The sequence below is a fragment of the Phascolarctos cinereus genome, unplaced genomic scaffold (genome assembly GCF_003287225.1).
Source record: "Phascolarctos cinereus isolate Bilbo 61053 unplaced genomic scaffold, phaCin_HiC Scaffold_2;HRSCAF=192, whole genome shotgun sequence".
Lineage (NCBI taxonomy): Eukaryota > Metazoa > Chordata > Mammalia > Diprotodontia > Phascolarctidae > Phascolarctos > Phascolarctos cinereus.
In genome coordinates, this window is record NW_027555625.1 from 293510167 (window position 1) to 293527074 (window position 16908).

Sequence of the window (16908 nt, forward strand, 5' to 3'; positions counted from 1 at the left end):
CAAAGGGAGGGAAAGAAATAAGACCAAAGAATAAAAGATGCTATGTGACCTTGAGTAAGTCATTTAACTGGACCTTAGTTTTCTCATCTGAAAAATGAATGGGTTGGCTTAGATGCCCTCTAAGGTTCTTTCTAGCTCCAAATCCTTTGAACCTATTAGATTTACACCCAGTTTAAGCTTACCCACCACCAATGAAGTAATAGCCTAATTCCAGAAGAGTAAATCCTACTCAAAACCACCATGGCTATTTGGTTTGGGAAAGGCTAAGATGGTTACCACCAAAATGTTGACTCAGTCAAGGTTTGGCACATAAACATTCTCATTTTAAGAATATATATTGGAGCAGCCAGGTGGCGCAGTGGATAGAGCACCAGCCCTGAAGTCAGGAGGACCTGAGTTCAAATGTGGCCTCAGACCAAACATTTGATACTTACTAGCTGTGTGACCCTGAGCAAGTCACTTAACCCCAACTGCCTAAAACATTTAAAAAAAATAAAAAACAAGAATATATATCTATACATGTGTATTCATATCACTCCCTCTAGTGGGATTAAAAATTAACCAGGTTTTCCATTTCACCTCTTTCAGAGCATCACTCAAGAACTGTTCCACATTTTCATGTGACTCATTCTAATCTTCATTCCTTTATGGGTGCTAGGGTGAATTAATTTTATTTTTGCTGAAATTAGATAATGTGGTAGCATAATGGAATTTTTCATCTCTTCAAGGAAAAAAAAATCTGAATCATTAGCTTCACATCATCTCAGAAAATTATAAACATTTTAAAAATTTTACTTAGAAGAAGAAAACAATCAAACAAGCCATGAGCTATACAGCTGATATAAACATTGATGTCTAAAGAAGGTCCTATTTTCACTACCAAAGCACAACCTGAATTGTCAACAGTTGACCATACCCCACTTCACTGACTTCAATTTTTCTCACATTATGTAAAACTAATGATTTTATTTTTGGTGAAGGGATCCCAAACCTTCGATTTCATAGTTATGAAGAATTCCTAATGTGGAAATCCCTGAGGCATTGAAAGGTTAAGTAACTTGCCCATAGTCACACAGCTAGCAAGCTTCTGATGGAAGACTTGAATCCAGATCTTCCACCTGAAAGGCTGGTCCTCTATTCACTATGCCATGCCTCTGTCCTAATGACATTTGAGGATAAATGATATTTCAAGTACCATGTCCATTTAGTTAAACATAGTTTGTTACGTATATTAATGGCATTTCCAAGTTTCAAATGCTATTCAAAAGTCCAGGTAATCCTTTGACTTCATTTTAGATTTTTAAACTATTCAAGTTGAAGGAAAAACAGTCCACACACCTCAACAGAGCTTAAAAAAACCTCAACCATACTTATTACCATATATGTGTTCAGGAAATATAAAATTTTGACAGAAAACAAAGAAAACAAATTAGAAAAATAGATAAAACATAATTTGTCACATGCATTGCTTTGTAACTCATTGCGCCTAGTGCAATGGAATCTCATACAGCTGTTACATTAGCAGGAAACAGAAATTTAGAGGAAAAGGGATAATTACATTCGGTTTTTTTGTCTTTCTTCATAATGTAATCTAAGTGAAACTTCAATAACCAAAAAGCAAACACTTATTTGATTATTTTTTGGACTACAATGACTCTGGCTAATGACTGAATAGAATTCCAAATATCTCCCACAAAATGCAAGACTCTAAGCAACCACATTGCTCACTGTTACAGAAATTAATTTAGCCCTAAAATTGATGACGAAGTTTCACATTCCTAGTAAGTGACATTTTATAGTCAGACAAAAGGATATGCCTCCCGCCAAAAGCTAATGCTGCGGTCATCAACAACCCAACAAAGGCTATGTCTACCTACGTTAAAATGAAAATGTAATGGATGGAAAATTCTCTTATAAAAGCTCCTTAGGCTTCACATGGATTAACGTATTCGTTTGCAAACACTAAGATCAAAGGCAAAGCAACAAAAACACCCTAAAAAGTTTTTAGTCAGATTTTTATTAATGATATACAAGTAGCGAGGCATAAAAAATTAATAGGTTCAAGCCTTGAAATGTCAAATGTAATGATCTCCAGCTCTGCTTACCTCCTTTGCTTTTTGTTTCAGTCTTGCTTGCTCTGGGTCTTCTTGCCTTAAGCGACTCTGCATGGTTTAAAAAAAAAAAGGAAAAAAAAAAGGTTAACAGATGGTTTAAGAGCCCCTCGTCTGTTGCTGCAAGTTAAAAAATAGCAAAGACAGTGGAACAGGATACAAGGTGTTGAAGATGGGATGCTTAAATTCATAGACGTGCAATTTCAAGCCTGTAGGCCTCACCCAATAAACTGTTAAATATTCAGCTGCAAATAAAATCTATAGTAGGTTTAAAAAAAATCTACCCAATTTACTTATATTATTATCAGTTCTTAGGTTATAATTTTTTCACCCCCATATGTGAGAATTCCCTATTAAATAACCATACTGTAACTCTACACACACAAAAAAAGTCTTAACCCTCAAACACCAGACAGTCTATATTCATCTTTATTGCTTCTGAATCCTTTATTTCAGGCCAGCCTAACCCAAACAATAACAAAGTGGGCACAATAAAACAAGGAGAAATATGCCAAATGCCGTCTCTAGAGCTGGGTCAGGCTTGTGGTACTAAAATTCCAGTCCTCCAGTCTCCAGTACAACAGCATGAGACCTTCATTGCTAAACAGTGACATCATCACATGTTGCGCACAAAGATGGGCTATCAAAGCAAAGCGACGTTTCTCTTTCCCATTAATGTTATCGTTAATATACTGCCAGAGACCCCATCCCAAGGGATAACCCTTAAGATTTGTGCTAATAAGAAAAGAGTAATAAAATCTATCTGTTTGGTTTCAAATCCTGAAAGAAAACCTTTAGTTCTTTGTAATCTGTATTTATTACCTATACATTTTTAAACAGAAAAAAGAAAGGCTTGCAATATAAACTGTCTCCTTAAGACAGAACATTGACAAAGCCTTCAATACGAATATTAGTGCCAATAAAAATATTAGGTTATCTCTGGGAATTCATAGTTTGTGTTTTGATATAACAAAAGATAATCTTGTCTTTTCACAAGAATCAAACTTCCTAGAAACTGAGTCAAACAGTGATTTACATTTGTTTCCCATCTCTATGCCACCCCCTCTTCTCTTCCCTTCCTCCCACAGACAGCCTTTCTTGTATCTGACACTGCAGCTGAGGTTTCCCTGCGTTGTGCCCACTACGCTGCTGCTGACTGGCAGCCCTGATCTCAGGCTGCTTACACCACACTGTCATGGCCGCAGCTGCTTCCCCCACACAGTATTTGTTCTGCCTGCCATACCAGCAGTTGCCCCATTTCAGCTGGGCATACAGCAGCTGCATATGCCAGAGCCACCTCCTGAGGCCAGTTTTTACATGTCTGAATCACCTGCATTAGGCTTTTCCAGGATGTAACAAGTGCTGACATTACCAAGAGAATGCAGAACACAATGGGGTGGATATGTAGCTGCATTTCTCACAGGGGATGTAGGTCTCCTTCTGAGGGGCCAGTAAGAAGCCAGATAACCCAGAAGGAACTCCAAGTGCAGGTTAGGAAAGTCCCACGGAGCAAGCATGTCTGCCAACCCAGCCACCATTGTCACTGTTCCAACCTCCTCATTAAGCCCACCCACCTTCTGGATAAGATCCACAAAGAAGAAAAGAGTAGGAGGAAGAGGGGGGTAGTTTATATGGGTCAAAGTCAGTACCAGGCAATACAGGGTGGGTCACAGAGCAAAAGGAACAGTGCGAAGGAAGCATCAGTCACTCAGTGAGTCAACAAGAATTAATAATTATTGGACATTGGCCCAGCCAGGAGAGAAACAGTTTAGCAATTGAGGACCAAGGATATGCTAGTATACTCTGAACTTTTTTGAAATAATCTCTTCTGCTAATGCTGAACACAAAATAAAAGCAAAACCATCCAAAAACAACAGTAATAAACATTTCTTCATTTATCTGCAGAAAATTTTTGTTTTAGAAATTGAAGGAATAGCCTCTTTTGAAATATAATGAACTCCTTTTGAAACAGGAAATCTAAAATGATCTGTAAGCCCAAATAACCACGATTTGTTTATGTACGTCTATATGTGCATACACATGAGTTGTACTCAACTTTTGAGTTACAAATGACAGGAAAATAAGTTGATACTTGCAGTGTCTTTAAATCATTGTTATGAACCTTAAGAATCATAATGTATGTTTATAAATTTAAAACGTGCAAGAGATACAGAGCTTTTGTACTGATATCATCCTGAAATCTGCTTTTTAAAAATAAATCCTAAAAACAAAAACAAAAATAAATTCTGACTTCAGTTTATTTTCTCATTATTAGCTTTTTTATTCTAAAAATAAATCATACAGAAGTTTGGATAAAAGATTCTAGTTCATTGGGCTCTGGATAATTTACCATTTACTTCACAAGGCAGATCCTTTTTTCACTCTACCCCAACAACAGTGTTACAAGATCTTCTCATGCCTAAGACAGTCCTAGAATAAGGACCTTATGGGCAGATAACATTACAGTGGCGGCTAACAAATTTAGAAATGAAACGCTGAGTAAAAAGCAAACTATTCAGGAAAAGAAAGAACCAAATTCAGGGGAAAATTTTCTGAAAAATAAAAGTCAAACTTCATATTTATTCTGAGTTCTTTCCTTATTGGAGCACAGGGTATTTTTCCTATAATAGTTGAAACAATCAATCTAATCCAACAAACATTTATTAAGCATCCACTATATATCAGAAACTGTGCTAAGTACTGGGGATTCAGAGACAAAAATAAAACAATCCCTGCCCTCAAGGAGCTTACATTGGGGGCAGGAAGGAGGCACTAATGCAACATATACCCAGAAAGGTAAATATATGATATAAACAAAAGTAATGTCTGAGTGGAGAAGGCACTAGCAACTAGAAGGTTCAGGACAGATTTCTTTCAGAAGGAAGTTAGCAATTGTAAGAGGCAGAGACAAGAAAAAGGTACATTCTAGACCTAGAGGACAGTCTGTGCAAAACAAAGGGATAAAAGGTAGAATAATGTGTAGAGGGAATGGCAAGCAGGCCAGTTGGGCAGGAACACAGAATGTATGAAGGGAAGTAAATAACAATAAACTCATAAGTATAAGCTGGAAAGAGATTGGGAAGGGCTTTAACTGCTTAAGAGTGGACTTTATATTTATCTTAGAGGCAATAGGGAGCTACTGGACCTTCTCGAGAAGGGGAATGACCTGGTCAGACTTGTGCTTTAGGAATATCTATTGGGTATCTCTATGGAGGATGTACTGGAGAGGGGAGAGAGTGGAGGCAGGGAGACCAATTGAGACCCCATTGCAATATTCCTGACAATATCTTGATAAGGATTTGAACCAGAGTGTTGGTCGTATGAGTGAAGAGAAGATGACAGATTAGAAATATATTGTGGAGGTAAAATCTTGACAGGAATTGGCAAATGATTAGGCATGAGGAATGATGAAAAAAAAGATTTCCACTTTGAGGTTTTGACCTGGGTGTCTTTACTATTGTAAGACAATATGAGGAAATTTAACAATATTCTTTTGGTGAGCATTTAGAGAATTCTTACAGTATGCACAACATTAAAAAAGGTTTTGAAAGGTGATGCAGAGTAAAAGATACACTCACATTGTCCTTATGATCTAGTATGTAACACAAGTATATGAAGCAATGCAAGTTTATAAATACCAAATGATTATCACTAACTCAACAGTCTATATGGAGAACCTCAGATTCTAGTTTTTAAAAATTCTGCTTACTAGCTCTATGAGCCTGGGTAAGTCAACCCCATTGCCTAGACACCCCTCCCAAAAAAAAAAAAATTCTGGTTGTGTTGATTCATGTTGTCGCAATGCAATTCAACAAATATTATATAAAGCAGATTATTAATTAGTATTATATATTAATTATTACATATAGCAGATTCATATATATATGTATATAGCAGCAAAATCTGTTTTTATAGAAGATTCTGTAGTGTCAAAGAGCTGGAAAGGAAGGGGGGGCATGACAATCAGAGAATGGATAAACAAATTATGGTATATGAATATAATGAAATATAATTGTGCTATAAGACATGAGACAAATGATGTCTCAGAGCAAAATGGGAAGACTTGTATAAACTGAACATGAGTGAAGTGAGCAGAACCAGAACAATTTATTCCACAACAATATTGTCAAAATGAATAATTTTGAAAGACTTAAGGACTCTATCAATGCAATGGATCAACTATGGTTCCAGAGGACCAATGATAAAGAATGCTATCTACTTCCTGACAAAGAGGAAATGGACTGTATATGCAGAAGGAAACACATTTTTTGGATGTGGCCAATATGGTCATTTGGGTTTTTTTTCCAATTATGAACATCTGTTACAAGGTTTTTTGTTTATTTGTTTGTTTTTTAGTACAGGCAGGGAAGAAAGCTGGGAGGGAGAAAAAATAAATGTTTAACAATTGAAAAAAATTAATGAAAAAGAATCTATTTTGTGTTTGACATTATGATTGGCACTGGGGATAGAAGGATGAAAAACTACATAATCCTTGCCCTCGAAGACCACATGATCTACTTGCCAGGAAATAGCATATACATAAGTATGCATAAAAAGAATTAGAGTGTGAAATACTGACAGACTGCTCTAGGAAAATCTTAGGGGATTTTGCTTTCAGCAGAGGAGATCAGGGAGGCTTCATGAAAGAGATGGCATCTGAATTGAGTGCTGAAATAAATTTTTCAATGGGTAGAAATAGAGAATGCATTCCAGATAAGAAGGAAAACAGCCAGTGTGATTGCAGAGGCAGGAAAAGATAGGATGATACAGGAAATAGAGAAATAATATGAAACAAGCCTGGAAAGATAAGTTTATCTAGATTATGGAGAACCTTGAATGTCAGGAATCTGCATTTTATTCTAGTGACAACTGGGAGCTTTTGGAAGTTTTGAGCAAGACAGTAGTAGCACAGTTAGACCCGTGGCTTTCTTTTGCTGGCTGTGTGAAAAATGGACTGGAGAGGGAAGAAGCCAGTAAAATAAAAGGCTATTACAGCAGTCTAACTGAGGAGTATTGGGTACCTAAATGAGGAGAAGGGTTGAATGTGGAGTGCAAGATGCAGAGTAAAGAAAGGACAAGACTTGGCAACTGAATGGATGTGAGAAGTGACAAAGATGACTGTACAGCTATGAGCTTGGTGGCTGGAAAGATGATGGAGCCATCAGTAGAAATAGGGAAGTTGAGAAGAGGGTACGTTTAGGGTGGTTGAGGTCGAGGCTGAAGTAGAATTTCCAGGTGGAGATATCGAACAGGCCATTGAAGACATGAACTGGAGCACCAGGAAAAAATTGGAGTGAGATACATAGATCTGGGAGTCAGTTGCATATATAGAAATGATAAGTGAACCTGAAGCAGTAGATGAGATCACCAACAAAAAAGTGTAGAGAGAAAAGCCAAGGACATGGGGCAAAAGGAAGAAATCAAACCAACTCAGAAAATCAAGATGAGTAGAAGGAGAAAGCAAAATCATGAAAGCCAAAGCGGGGGGGGGGGGGGGCACAGTATGAAGCAAAAGGATGTGATTAACCATGTCAAATACTGTAGAAAGTAAAAAAAAAAAAGAGGATGAAGCTTGTGGAAAGGCTATTGGAGTTAGCAATTAAGAGGTCATTGGAATTGAAATAAATTCTGCTGAGGTTTTAAGAAATAGTGCCTGTTCATTGCTGGTAGAATTGCAAAAAAAAACTTTTTGGAAAACAATCTAGATGTCATTATAGTAAATACTAACTATACTCTGCAAGCCAGTAATTCTATTGCTGACAATACACCATAAAAGTATTGTCCAAAAAAACATTTGTTATGGTATTTTATTTTTAAATTCAATTATTCAGATGTTAATAGTTGTTTCTAAGCACATTAAATTGGCTTTACTGATATTTAATGTTATTTGTGATAAACTGTTTTTCAGTATTCTATGGGTAATGTTGGAGAACAGTTTCAGTAGAGTGGTATGTCCTATATATGGAATGAAAGAGGGTGAAGTAGATTAAAATGTAGTGAATAAGAGAGTGTGGCAAATAAGGGTACTTTTTACAGAAAATATAAATACTTTTTCTATATGTTTAGCAGTAAAGGGGCCCCAGATTGTCTGCCTCTTGTCCTCTTGGGCTGCTAGGTGGCACAGTGAATAGAAACTAGAGTCACGAAGACCTAAATTCAAATCCAGCCTCGAACATTTACTACCTGTGTGACTCTGGACAAGTCATTGTAAAGATGGAGATAATATTAGCACTTCAGGGTTATTTGTAAAAGTGCATAACACACTACCTGGCACATGGTAGTATATAAATGCTCATTCCCTTTTCTTTTCCCCCTTTCCCTTACTCTGCTTTCCTGAATTCCATAAAAGAATGAATGATTTAGACATATAAATAAATCTTTGTGATGGAAGACTAACTGTGATACAAAAGCCCCATGAAGAAGAAATCTAAATTCTGTTCCCCACCCCAAAAAGCAGAAACAGTGAATGTTAGTCTTCTAGCAATTCCAGTGTTAATTCCAGGAGAATTCAACTATTCAATTCCAGTAAACTAGTATTACTGAATGGACCCCAGTTTCCAGGGCTTTCTGGTGGGTAAAGAATGAGATTACATTGTCTTCCTATAGGAAAAGGCTAACAGTTCAGAAAACAAGGTCATTTGCCATGGCATCCTTCTTCTCCCTGTCTCTTCATCTTAAAACTCTTTGACATCATCCTCTATTCTTTCCTCCTTTAATTCCAGTCTCAGATAATGAGATGGTCCTTCTCACTAGCCTTTTTACATATGATCCTTGATCCCACTCCCTACTAACTTCTCCAGTAGATTGCCCTTCAATCATTACACCCCACCCCCAATATTTAATTTAGATTTTATGGTTCCTCCTCTGCTGACTACAAACATGTTCAAGTCACTCTGATCTTTAAAAATAAAACAGAACAAAAAAACTTCTTCCCTAAGTAAGCAGGGGCCAAGAAAACAATATTCACTGTGATTACAATAATATAAATAAAAAGAACAACCACAAAACAATGGAAAATGAATGCGCTAAAAACTAAAAATAACAAGCTTTGTCCTAAAGAAGAAATCAGAAGACACTACCTCTCCTCGCTCTTTTGCAGAGGTGGACTATCCTCAGGTGTGGAAAATTGCATATACTGTCACATTTTTTTCAAAATATTGATTAGTTTTGCTTATTGTTTTCCTTTTCTCCTTTTTCATTTTTCATTTAAAAAAACTTCTTTGTTATAAGGAAAGACTTTCTTGGAGAGGGAAGGAAAAGGGATATAGAGGAAAAAAATTAGGTGATATAAAAACAAAAGTAAAGTAAATTAAATTAATTTTAAAATAAACCTTCACTAGATCTTAACATCCCCTGAAGATGTCTCTTCTTCCTTTCTTAATCAAATTCCTAGAAAAAGCTGTCAACTCTTTGCCTCAACCTCTTCTTTCACTTCACAACCCTTTGCCGTCTGTCTTCCAAGCTCATCATTCAACTAAAACTGTTCTCTCCAGTTAGCCGTGAGCTCTTGCCAAATCTAATGGATTTTTCTCAATCATCATCCTTCTTGACCTCTCTATAGCACTTCACACTATTGACCACTAGTTCTTCTTGGATATTCTTCTGAACTTCCTTTTTTTTCTGTCAAGGGCTCCATCATCCTTTCTATTTCCCAGTTTCATAATCTTGGCATAATCCTCAGTCTCTCACTCATCCTCAATCTACATACCCAATAAGTTTGCAAAATATTGCTTTTTTCTATCTTTACAATATTTCTTATATCATTCCTTTCTCATTATTCATATTGCTGCCACACTTTTCAAGCCTTCAATGCCTCTCATCTGGGCTATTACAATGATCTTCTAATTAGTATGCTTGCTTTAAGACTTCCCACTACAATCCATTCTCCTTTTCGTTACCAAAGGGATTTTCCTTAAACTCAGGTCTATGTTATTAGCCTCCTCAATAAATTCCAGTGGTTCCCTACTGCCTCTAAGATAAAATATAAACTCTTCTTGTTGGTTATTAAAGCCCTTCACAACCTAGCTCCAATCCAAGTCTCCCAACATCACACATCACATCTCTTTGGTAAAGTCAAATTGGTCTTCTTACTGCTTCTCATCTATGCTACTCCACTTCCCGTCTCTGTGCCTTTGCATTGGCCGTAACTTATACTTGGAACACACTCCCTCATCACCTACACCTCAAAAAAACTCTTACATATTTCAAGTCTTAGCTTAAGTACCATCTTCTACATGAAGTCTTTTCTGATCCCCACAACTGCTAGCATCCCTCTCCCTAAATTATCGTGTTTTATTTTGTATTTATTTACATATGTGAATGTTATCTCCAGGGATAGAATGTAAACTTTATGAGAGCAGGGTCTGTTTTATTTTTGTCTTCATCTCTCCAGTGCCTACCACATTCCCCAGCACATGGTAGACACTTTATAAATGCTTATTAGCTAATTGAACAACTAAGCTATCACAGCCTATAGTGAAACCATATAAGAAGATGAGTTTGTCTTCAATACCTTAAAATCCTATACCTCATCTATGTCTTCTCTCTCTGGGTAACTCCTTCTTCTTCCTCATTTCCCATCAACATAACCTGTCTGAATACCCTTACCTCTCCATGATGACTGGCCATGACAGCCACTGTTACTAAGCTGATCACAAGATCACAGGATCATCTCAGAATGGACCTCAAAATTCATCTAATCCAATTCCCTCATTTTACAGATGATGAAACTGAGAGCTCAGAAGACTATGTGACTTATCCAGGGGCAGAATTTCACCCCAGGATTTTCATCCCCAACCTCTGACTCCTGAGCCAGGGCTCTTTCCACTGTACAATGCTGCCTCCAAATAATAGTAATGCTAACAGTTCCAAGAGCTATCTACCATGGTAATATAAATGACATAGCTAAGGTGATGAGACATCCTACATTTGTCCTGGATTTCAAATTCTTATTTCTCCTGAATTGTCCTTCAATATGCCCTCCAATGACTTATCTTGCCTCATATTAGGGCTATGAGCTTGATAATACTTCCTTCTTCCTTTGGACTCATCACTTGCCAAATCTAATCATATTAGATTTCAGAGCCCTGAAGTATAATGGTAGGGAGATGGATATTTGGGGTGGTGAGCCTTTAGCCTCTCTTCAAACAGATACATACTCTGGGGCAGCAAGAATGACAGCAATAAAGGCAATCATTTTTTTTCCCTCTCACCCAGTGACAAGATGAGGGTGCCATGTTTCTGACCTTAAGGTTTCTGCTGTATATACTCTCCACGTCTCTTAATAAAACCATCACCACTTTCAAAATGCCAACTAAAAGCAAAACATTCCTTTAAAAAAATGTTGAGCAATTAAAGAATCAAATTCACTTTTAAAATATTTGGTAAAATGTGGTTCTATTGGGAAAGGAAGGAACTAACCCAATTTTCTCTGTTGAAAAATACTGCCCTCAATTTGGATATTCACTTGGCTATTCATTTGGATATTAATGATGAGCCTCAGCAAGCAGAGGCATGCTAATGAATCACAAGGGGAATGAAGAAAACTCAATACTGCTTGGGATTCTGAAGAGGACACCAGCTAAGGACAAATCCCAAAAGCCATCAAAAGTTTAAAAAAAAGAGATGTTTTAAGTGGGGAAAGATTTTATTTTCATTGTCCTGCCCATGATATCACAGATCAAGAGCTATGAATTACATAGCTCATAAAACATGTTATAATTCAAGTTATCACAACTAGTATTTTAAATTATCTTTAAGACAGTTTTTTGAAGGTGTTCTGAAAATAGTACACAAAGATAACACATTATACCTGATCGGGCAGAGCCTCATTCACAATAAATATGCCTTTCCAGAAATGGAAATTGGGCATTCCCTCCTAAAGTAATCTATGGAAGAGAATTGTAGTAAGATATTGGCTGGGCTGAGAAGGGACTGATTCAGCTCCAAAGAATAACAGCACTACTAATAAAAGCATCACATTTATATAGTTCTTTAAGGTCTGCAAAGCACATTCCTCACAATAACCATGTGAGGTATTACTATCCTATTTTATATATAAAGAAATAAATTATGAAAGGTTAATAATAATAATGATAATAATAGCAGCTGATACTTATGTGGTGTTTAAAGACCTGCAAAAGTACCACCTTCTGTGAGACCTAACTTAACTACCTCAGCTGCTTCCTCCTTCACTCAGAAAATACTTTCTATTTTGTTTTACATTTAATATTTATATTATTTCATAATTTATATTTATATTACTTAAACATAAACTATTTTTAAAATATAAATACTTTAGATATTATCTATTTATATTTACATTTAAATATATTTTTTGCCTAGTTACATGTGAGCATAATGTTCTCCTGATAGAAAATGAGCTCCTTGAGGACAGGTACTATTTTATATTTTTTGTCTTTATACCCCCAGGTCGTAGGACGGTATCTGGCACATAGGAGGTAATTAATAAAAGCTTGTTGATTGATTGGCAAAACATTTTACATATATTATCTCATCTGAATCCCACAACAACACCGTGAAGTAGGTACCCTAGTTATTATCATCCCCATTTTACATATAAGGAAACTGAGGCTGAAGGAAGATAAGTGATTTGCCCAGGTTGACACAGCTAGTCAATGTGAGAGGTGAGCTTTGAGTCCACTTCTTCCTGATGTCGGGCTAGGCACTCTGTCCACCACACCAAGCCATAGTCACACAGCTAGTAAATGCCTGAGGAGGGGCTTAAACCCAGGTCTCTCTTGACTCCAAGTGCAGCTTTCTTTTCCACTCCACCAGGGTTTAGATTCATTTGCACAATGTGCTCTTTTAAAAACCTATATTGGAAAAAAATCTAGGAAAATTATTGAGGGAGACTGTTAATTAATTATAGTTAGCCAACTACTTTGTTGTCTTCTGAAAGTGCCTATACTGATCCTCCTTTGCCAGGAAAAGCTAATATTGTAAATAGCCCCCTCAAACCACTGAGCCTCAATATTGAGCAGACATGGACAAATGGAACAAAATAATCATGGCTTTATGATTCTTTTCTGTTATTAATTTGACAGGGTTGATTGGAGGTATAATGACCTCCAGGTCAGGCATTTCCTGGCTGTTAATGACCGGCTGGGTTCAGGACTCTTGGCTTTGCCTTAGGCATCCATTCAAATGCTCTAGCTGGTCATTAACTGTCAAGAAATGCCCTCTCTGTCAGTCATTATTGCTTCAGCTTTAAATGTAAGCTTCTGAGAAATGCCTATGCTCCTGGGATTAAATGTCTATAAGCTAACTAAAATATGTCAAAGAATCTTCAATGTTAGGATTTCTGTGCTTTAGAAAAAAAATCATATCTAGCTATCTAGATAGTACATTGAAGTTTGTTTTATTGAATTTCTTTGACTTTCAGGTCCTTAGTGACCATGTTATTCACAACATATGACGATGGTACCTAACTGAGAAGATCCTTCAACTCCTCCCCTCACTTTAAATTTCAAGGATAATAAATTACTGTGAAATTGATTTAGTTTTACTATTACATACATCTTTACCGTGGGTCCTCAGCTAGAAGGACATTTTTATGTTTAAGTCTTTGTAGATGTAACATTTTATATGCTTGATATCCTACAGCTGAAATACTTCTATGCATAATACTAAAATTGGAAAATCTATTAATAATTTGTAAAATGACATGTCTGGCATGGCATTTGCCTTTGTAAAAAAAAAAAGTACATAGTTCCAAGAAATGTTAACCTCTCTCTCATGTAGCCAATACTGGCCAAATAAGAAAATGGATCCTTTGACTCAAGGGGAGGAAGGCCTTCACTTCAATATTTAAAGGATCTGTGATTTCATCAGGATGGACACTCACTTTACCAAGACATATCAAACCTATCTGTGTCTTAGCAGATGATCTTCTTAAGTTACTGTGGCAGTTAAAAAAAATTCATCAGCAGCAGCTAACATACTGGTGATGAGCCTCTTCACGCTTAGCTCAGTCAGTCCTTGGATAATGGACATGAAGTTGGTCTCCAGTCCTATACTCAAAACAGAATAAGCCAAAGCTCATTCTCTACTAGCCCCAGACTTCAAGGATGCAGACTCTTCTTCACACTACAATCAAGTATCAGGGAGGATTTTAGTGGAGGCAACCTTCACCCCAGGGAAATAATTATTTGGGAAATGTAAAACATAAACTTTTTTATGATTCAAAATCCCTAGCAATTTAAATGAAAAATATTTTTCTTTTTATTTTTTATGTCAGAAAAAGGGAAGTGTTTTAATAATGTTATTACATCCTCTGTAAATGTCACAGACATGTATGCAGAAATAGTTCTACTTTATTTCTCTGCAATAGGGATTCAAAGTCAAGTCAACAAGCATCTATTAAGTGCTTACTATGAGCCAGACACTGTGTTAAGCACTAAGTTACAAAGGAGGGAAAGGACAGCTCCTGCTTTCAATTATAATGAGGGAGACAACCTTGAAAATCACTAAATACAAACAAGATGTATACAATATGTAAATTGGAGAAAATCAACAGAAGGAAGCAACTAGTATGAAGTCAGTTTGGGAAAAGCTTCTTGTAGAAGATAGAATTTTAGATGGAACTTGAAGGAAGCCAGGGGAGTCAAGAAGTGGAAATGAGGGAGGAGAAAATTCCAGGAAGGGGGTACAGAGTGAAAATGTATGGAATCCAAAGATGGAATGTAACTTATGACAAATAGCAGGGAGGCTAGCGTCACTGGATTGGAGATGGGACCCGAGTAAGGAAGGTATGAGAAAACTAGAAAGGTAGGAGAGGGCCAGACTGTGAAGGATTTCAAGTGATTAAAAAAATATTTTTTATTTGATCCTCAAGGTGAAAGAGAGCCACTGGAGTTTACTGAATTTCAGTCGTATCTGACTTTCTATGACCAATTTTGGGGTTTTCTTGGCCCAATCCCATGTGGGAATAGTTTTCCATTTCCTTCTCCAGCTCATTTTACAGATAAATTGAGACAGAGTTAAGTGACTTGCCCAATGTCACACAGCTACTAAGTATCTGAGGTCGAATTTGAAATCATGAAGAGGGGTCTTCCTGATTACAAGCTCAGTGCTCTGTCTGAGGCACCTAACTGCCCCAGTTTATTGAACAGGGAGGTGACATAGTCAGATCTGTGCTTTAGGGAAAAAAATTGACAGCTGAGTAGAGGATGGACTGGAATGGGGAGAGACTTGAGGCTATTCCAATAGTCAAATCCTAATGTTCTCCCAACATATTTCCAGCTTCTCAAGGCTGATCAAACAAGGGATGGATTCTGCCTTGCTCAGCCTCCTTTAAGTAAAAGGATGCCAGTCACTTTGGAAGCTGAAGTCTAGAGTATTCCTGCTTCTTTGCTTCAGCCTCTCACCTCCCAGAATAGGTGCTCACTTTCTGCTCTTAGCAGCACCTTTTTCACATTCGTGCCACTCATACATAGCTTTATGGCATGCGGTTTTGTTTTTTTTTTTTTAATCAAAGGTGGGAGAGTTTAATGCTTCAGATTCAGCTTTTTCATTAAATCAAGTTAAGTGACACAACTCCAGGTGCTACAATATTGGGAGTCACTGCCATGCCAACAGTTTCAATTATAAACCCATTTTTTTCCACTGATGACATTAGAACTTCACCCATGGCAGTACTGACTTATAACTTTCACTTTTAATTAAATAAGTTAAATTGGCATTGTGAATAAAAAGTAAAAGTTAAGATCAGAGAAACTGTGTATAAAACCTAGTTCTCCATTCACACCTTTATCCTAGAGAAGGAAGTCAAAGGTATAGGTTTAAGACATTAAAAAAATGGAGGGATGGAAATGAGAATAGAAAATTGAGTAAGTTCATAAGTGAATCACTGATCTATAGTCAAGGAAGTTAGAGACTTCCTAAGCAAATGGTTCCTAGCATTGGAAGATTCCAGAGAAGGTACTTAACAAAGTACTATTACCACAAACAAACAAAAACCATAGCAGATATACAACAAAATTAGCTCTTCCAAATGGAGATACTGTCCACATAAATTAGCTCGTTTAAAAATAGTTTCTTGTCTCTTAAGAGCCAAATCTAACATTTTCTCAATCCTTGGCCTTCTTGACCACTATGCAGAATTGGACACTACTGACCATTCTCTCCTTTCTGCTAATCTCTTTTCCCTGGGTTTTTGTAACATTATTCTTTCTTGGTTTCCCTCATTTCCATATGGCTGCTCCTCAGTCTGTTTTGCTAGATCATCTCCCATGATATGTCCCTTAATTGTGAACACACCCTAACGCCTAACTGTAAACGAATCTCAACATAGTGTTCATCTCTTTTCTTTCTATGCCCTCTTTCTTAGTGATCTCGTCAGTTCCTGTAAGTTCAAATGCCATTTCTACAAATATTAATCTTCAATCTACACATTTATCCTCAACCTCTCTTCCACACTCCATTCCAATATCACTAACTTCTCATTGCACATTTCCAGCTGGATGTCCCTTGGGTATCTCAAGCTCAACACGTCCAAAACGGAACTCATTATCTTTCTTTCTAAAATCCTTCAAACTTTGCTATTTCTATTAAGCACACTTGTCGTTCAGTCCTTTCAGTCATGTTTGACTCTTCGTGACCCCATCTGAGGTTTTCTTGGCAGAGATACTGGGGTGGTTTGCCATTTTCTTCTTCAGCTCATTTTACAGATGAGGAAACTGAAGCACACAGGCTTAAGTGACCAGCCCAGGGTCACACAGCTAGTGTGTGAGGCCATATTTGAACTCAGGAAGATGAGTCTTCCTGATTCCAGATC

At 36.9% G+C, this 16908-nt stretch overlaps 1 long non-coding RNA gene across 10 annotated transcripts in view; it reads right to left on the minus strand.

Annotated features, from left to right (window-relative positions):
- LOC144455913 (uncharacterized) overlaps window positions 1–16908 on the minus strand; it is a 390611-nt gene that overhangs the window by 157403 nt on the left and 216300 nt on the right. For all 10 annotated transcript variants that reach the window (XR_013484760.1, XR_013484768.1, XR_013484765.1 and 7 more), the window contains one exon: window positions 2106–2162. This is a non-coding gene — a long non-coding RNA (uncharacterized LOC144455913). The remainder of the gene's footprint in view (window positions 1–2105; window positions 2163–16908) is intronic.